We start from the raw sequence: 6,762 nt of genomic DNA on the forward strand, positions 1-6,762 counted from the left end.
GCAATATTATAAGACCATATATTATTATTAAACCATAAAAAAGTAAAACTCATTTTATTATCCCATTCTTTTGTTTCCACCTCTGTCTACCACGAGATAATAAGAATCTATTAACAGTTTAAAAATATTTTGAATGGACCAAAAGACCAACCAGTTTCATCACCCCCACCAAAGAATCTAGTGAAAAAGACTAACACAAGATGCAAACACCCTTCTTTTTACAGGTGCGCCCAACACCTTTAAATGGTGGAATTTACTTTACTTTAGGAACTCACGCAGTCATACCTAATCTTTACAATAAATAATAATAAAAACAAAAGACAAAGTAAAAATTCCAAACATATTGCAGTATTATTGATAAATTCTGATTAAGCCAATTAAGGCTATTTCTTTTAAAATATAGAGACTTGCATTGCACTTGATATATATTAGTCCTTCAAAATATGCATGGCTGAGGCTTCTGCTACCACACTACTTAATATAGCCTTCAAAATTTACATGAACAATATATATACGAAGAAACCAATTTAAGTTGGTAGAATGATTAACACATTCTATTTAAATAAAATATTGGAATTTTAATTCTGTTTTGTACATATTTAAGAGATACAATAAAAAAAATATATATTGTACAAAAAAAATATTTATATAAATGCAAAATCTTTTGTACTTATTTTAAATTTATTTATTATCATAAAGATAAAGTTAAAGATACAAGTACAAACCTTACTTTATTTATGATAATAAGATAATGAGTTCAAAATGATGAGTACACAAATAATTAAGTTTACACAAAATTATGTCCATTTTTAATGTCTAAATACCATTTCTTTCTAAATTCAAAAAAGGTAATTGCTTTACATGCAAGTACTACGACACTGATTTCATTGAATTTGTGACACTCTTGCCTAGCTTTTAATTTCCATCCCGCTAAACCCAATCACAAGATAAGTTCAAGAAACAAACATTGTAAACACTCTCATCACTTAACTGATCATAATAATCAACTTTCTTTTGAGCTTATTTTCTGTGGGACAAGCTTCATTCCTTTTTCTTTTCCTTCTAAATCAACTCTTCCCATAATAAACAAAGTAAATAAATTTCCGCAATTGAGATTAGCCCTTTAATTTCCATGCATGCTGGAATACCAAGAAGCTCAGGAATATATATACACACAAGCATATTATACATATATATATTCAGTCCCAGTTCTCAGAATTGTGTACATGGCTAACATATCTTGTCCCTTCACCGAAGCTTGTCGAAATTCAGAGTTCATTAATAAATAATAATTAAGCTTGGCCAGGAGGTCTACCGGAGTTTCCAGCTCTCCTAATAAAAAGAAAATAATTTCATCAAATCATGTATGTTTTGTTGAAAAATCTAATTTTAAAATGGATAAAATTATAGATGTAGGGTTTTCATATGTCATGAAAATATCTTTCTAAAAAATTTAAGTTGATAAGAGGAGGTATATAAATAATTATATTTCTCTAACATAAATAATTATATGTTTTGGATTGACTTTTTTTTTTGTCCTATGCTAAATTTTTTTTTCTTTTGAAATTTACAAGAATTAAATTCTATACCTTTTTATCATAAAAATTCTGATATCATATCTTAAAAATACTTTTTCCAACAATTTAAATGGATAAAAAAAAGCACATAAATAATTATATCTTTAATAACCTAGGTATAACAATATATTACATAAATAAACTAAATGAAAAATAAGCCAAGTTTAGCTATTTTAAATTTTTTTTAGAAAATTTTGAAAATAAAAGTACCGAAAATAAAACGAAAATCAAATCCTAATTTTTCATAGTGTAAGTCTTGTACTTCATGCATGCTTTTGTATGTTTTGTAATGTGTTGTGTTGTGTCTAGTGCTAAAAAGCAATAAAGAAAGAGAACCATGAAAAAGGCTAAAGTTTCTTGTTGATTCAGAGAGCCGAGTGACATAAATAACTTTAACCCTCCTTATTAATTGAGAAGTGGAATAAAGTTTCAAAGCCATACACAATCAACTAACATACTTTATCTTTTTTGAATATCTTTATTTATTATTGCCTATTGTGAAGGACTGTGCCGGTGGTTAAAGACCTCAATCAAGATCTCAATGTAACAGTTAAAAGCATGGTAATTGGTAAATGGTAATCAACCCTACTCATATATACTTAACTTTATTTTCTTTCTCCTTTTGTGATGCTCCATCATGGTAGGAACCATGAAACTTCTCAAATTGATGATTGAGGTCTTAAGAGGCAAAGTACAAACATTTGAAAAATATTATTCTAATTCAAATAACTAGATTTTGTGGCTTGAGATTGAGAAGAATACTTTTTGTATATTATAATATGGTTATAAAATAGATAAACAAATAAAGTGGATAGCATACGTAATGTGTAACATGGCATGTTCACGTTTATCATGGAAAGAAGCAACGTATAAGAAGTACAAGAAACACAATATCCGAGTAATTAATAAATATAGTACATAAACTGAACTTAAGAAGCTTTCAATTTATAATATATTAGTGTAAAACCATTTTATGATGAAGTACAATTGTTTTTTCTAAAATAATGTACGTAAAAGTTAATTATTAGTCAGATGTTAATGCAGAAGAGTTATATATATATATAATGGAAAGTCAGGTGAAGTTAACTTTACGTGAAGTTAGATGATTTAAATGATTTGACTATATTTTTATGTAACGACTTTCAGTTATCAACTTCACGTGAAGTTGACTATACCTGAATTTCCACCTATATATATATTTATGGTATAAAAGATAAATTTTTTAATTTTGATCAATTACTAAACATAAAAAATGCAGAAAGAAAAATATACATAAAAGTGATGTATATATAAGATTTAAATTTTTGTATGTGAATAGAATAATATATACCTGTTATGAATTGGATCTGGTCCATTGGGGACTCTTCTTTTGCTCATGTAGTTGAAATCGTCCAGTTGTTTATTATCTCGAGCAGCAGAGAATACTACTTGACCATTATTATGGTGGAGTCCTTCTTCTTCTTCTTCTTGGTGATGTTGTGTAGTTAGTTTTCTACTAGTTGCTAAGCTGCTCCCAACAACCACAAGACAAACAAGCCCCACCACTAGGAACAACCTTGGAAACAAACAACTACTTCCCACCACATGCAATTTTGTCATCTTTCTATTTATTTCTATATATAAATATATCTTTGGTTAGTAGGAGGAAACTAAAGGTAGTACGTACTATTATTGCTATGACATAGAGATGATGATGATGATGAAGAAGAAGAGGGAAAACAGAAAAAGCCTATTATCATTGCATCATGATATGATCGAAGTCAATAATTAATATTATTATTATTATTGGTGTATAATAAGAAGAGAAAGAGAAAAAAGAGAACAGAGAGAAGTAAGGGAGGGTGAAGCTAAGATAGAGAAGAGAGGAGGGTAAGAATTGGTTTCCAACTACAAAGGATTATGGGGGTGTGGTTGGTTTTCTTTATAGGTTGGAGGGATTCTATTGCACTTTCTCGAAATGAGAGAGAGTGTGTTATTGTTAAGTGTTTTTTGGAGCGTGACATGGAGGCAATGCTCTTAGCTTTGCCTTTATACGGAGAAAGCTAAGGGGCGGGGGTGTGGGGTGGGGTCCCAATACGACACTGTTCTTTTGCTTTGCTACCTCTTATTAATTGTGTGTATTTTCATGCAACTACGACTACTACTACGCTCTCCCTTATCCTCTCTTCATTCTTTACGTACAATTGTGTAAAAGGCAAAACATTGTGTATGTGTGTTGTCATGCATGCCCTTGGAATCAACAATAGAATCAAATTTTACTGCATTATTAGTATTATATATGTGATACGAAATTATGAATATGATAGAGTATATATGCCTCTCCTTATTGTGTAAATACAATAAGTATTTGTGTTCAATGCCATTCTGAAAAGTTATATCAATAAAATAAAATTACTCTCTGAGCCTCTAATTAATAGCCATAGTTTCTTTTTAGCGAGATAGTAATCAGTAATGGGTACTAGGGGACGAGTACCCCTCTCCATCCCCCTTTTTGTTTTAAGAAAATATACTCCAGTTTCTTCTCATTTCGTCATTCCTCATTTGATCCAATAAAGATAAGAAAAAATAACAAAATAATTAACCAGAGAAGAAGGAAAAATCTTGCTTAAAAGCTGAAATTGATTTATGATATGTTAAATACATAATGTGCTTATTATGGACACCTAAACCGATCTAACAATTAAAAATTAAAAAAAAATTATAGAAAAAAGAAGTTACACTAAAATGGTAGAATAAATTCAATATGAACAACAGTATGATGAGAATTTGAGATATTCACATGTCAGTTATGGCTTTAATTTGAAAACATTAGTTTTCTCTCTTTTCGTTCTCTAGCTGGTGGGCTTAATAAGTTTGTTAGGACACATGCCTTCCAAGTCCCTCATAACTGAATTGATGAGTACTATATATATTTGTTTGACTAACAATACTTCTTTAAGTGAATGAGTGACCTGATTACTCAATCAATTAAAATAAATTAAAAAAAAAACATATAATGAATGGCATTGTGTTAATAATATTAAGTATAACATAAACTCGTCAAGTCGTAGTATTTAAGCATATTATTAAATCCTCTAGGTCGCTGTTGGGGATTCCATACCATCCTACAAAACTGAGGAAAATTCTCCCCTTTTTTTCCCCTCACAAATCCTTCATTCTCTTTTCTCTCTTTTTGAATTTATTTATCTATTTTAATTATATCCTGTACTTTGAACACATCTCCATCAAATTATGCTGCCGTCTTTAATTCCATATATGCTCTATATTTGTACCTAACAACAGTGGCTGCTAGACAAATGGCCCACATGTATACATATACATGCTTTATTAATATATCTTATAAGTAAACCACTCTTAATTAGTTGTGTGTGCATATATATATATAAAGGTGAAAAATTATATAAAATTACTTTTAAATAAAATTAATAATTAAAAATTGTGAAATAATTTAATATATTTAATTAAATTATTATTTAATAATTTTTAATTATTAATTTCACATAAAAATAACTGATGAATTTTTTCGTAATTTAAACGTACTATGATCTCTTAGATTTAAAAGGGTACAAATGTGGAATCTATACGCTAAATTAAAATAGGACAATGAACATATGCAACTAAAACAATAGAATACATCACCACAAAACAGAAGCTGGTTCCTTACCTTTAATTTGAACGAGGGCTGTCATTGGGAGAATATTTATTTATATATAGTTACATATCATACTTACTTATTAATACTCCATAAGGTAAAGCAGAAGGCACATTTTGTCTTATCCATTGTTGCATATGAATCTTACAATAATCATAAAACACCAAAGTGATTTTTGTTGGAGAATCCAATGCTTTTTATTGGGAACTAGCTTCACCTTCAAGGTACAAGGATGGCTTTGTTATTTATAGTAGCAAGTGTATTAATCTTAGAACCTTTTATTAGGAATTTATGCCTTGGCCTGTGGCACATGTTTGAGGTGTATAGAATATTACAAAAGTATTTATACATGTTGAGATCGATTTGACAGTTGATTTATACCTCATGAAATATACGAAGATAATAATCAATTTGAGAATTATAAGGCTAAGTGCTTTGCCGCCTTAAGCTGATTTGCTCATTCCAAAGAACTTTAAGAACTTCTCCTATTACAAATCACTTATATTTAACTTATTCGTCTAATTAATTAAGTATTGAAAATTCGAATTCAGTTTCATCTATACAATAATTCATTAATTAGTGACAACTCTTTAAATAGAGTTTTGATCAGCAATAAATTAATTAAAATCTTAATTTATGTTGGACTAAAAAATACCACAAAAAAAAAAGAATTATATCTATTATAAATTGAGATATTATTTTGTTGACTTTTAAGAGTGACATCGATGAAATAAAACCAACAATTTAATGAAAGTTCCATTGTTTATAACCATTTTTTATTATAAACTTATTTATTAACTAGTAAATCATCTAGAAGATAAGAATATAGAATGTAGAAAATTCTCTTTATAAAAGTTTTATGCAGCATTAGTAGTTGGCTATGCTAGGTTCAATTTAATAGTTTTTTTTTTTTTTTGGATGGATTAGCACCTTCACAAATGAAATAGTTTTTGAGACATAATTTAGATTCTCATATTAGACAAAACAATCATTCTAAATTATTTTTAAAAAAGTTGAGTCAAATCAAAATTTCAATTGACCAAATCTTATTACATTTTCTTAATGCCCCTCTATGTATACGAATCTTTATGTGTACTACTGTATCTATGAATGATGATCGTAGAACTATTATATTGTTGGTATGTAGCCATAATGTAGGTCTAATAAAGAATAATGCATATACTATCAAAAATTTTCAAGTGTACCGATATATAGATGTTTCAATAATTTTTAATTATTGATTTTAATTATAAAAAATATATATAATATATAAAATTAAAATTAATAATTAAAAAATATACTAACAATTTTTAGTGTGACATAAGGTTTTCTCGGCATATATATATAGCAGGAGGATTGCACTAGCTACTCTACAATTCATGTTTAGCTGATGGATCAAATGGCTACAGAAGTAAGTACCAAACTACGTACTTTTACAGTTTTATGTATGTAATCGCTATGATGAGCAACTTAGCATGTGTGTACGCAATGCCATTATTGCTCACTATAATATAATGCTTATGCTTCATATTA

The 6,762-nt window shown here is 28.4% G+C and overlaps 1 long non-coding RNA gene across 1 annotated transcript; it reads right to left on the reverse strand.

The window, feature by feature from the left end:
- LOC107643451 lies at nt 787–3,572 on the reverse strand. Its single transcript, XR_001620859.2, has 2 exons — nt 2,908–3,572; nt 787–1,332 (listed from the first exon to the last, which is right to left on the reverse strand). It is a non-coding gene; the product is annotated as an uncharacterized LOC107643451 (long non-coding RNA).

This window comes from Arachis ipaensis, chromosome B05, assembly GCF_000816755.2.
Source record: "Arachis ipaensis cultivar K30076 chromosome B05, Araip1.1, whole genome shotgun sequence".
NCBI lineage: Eukaryota > Viridiplantae > Streptophyta > Magnoliopsida > Fabales > Fabaceae > Arachis > Arachis ipaensis.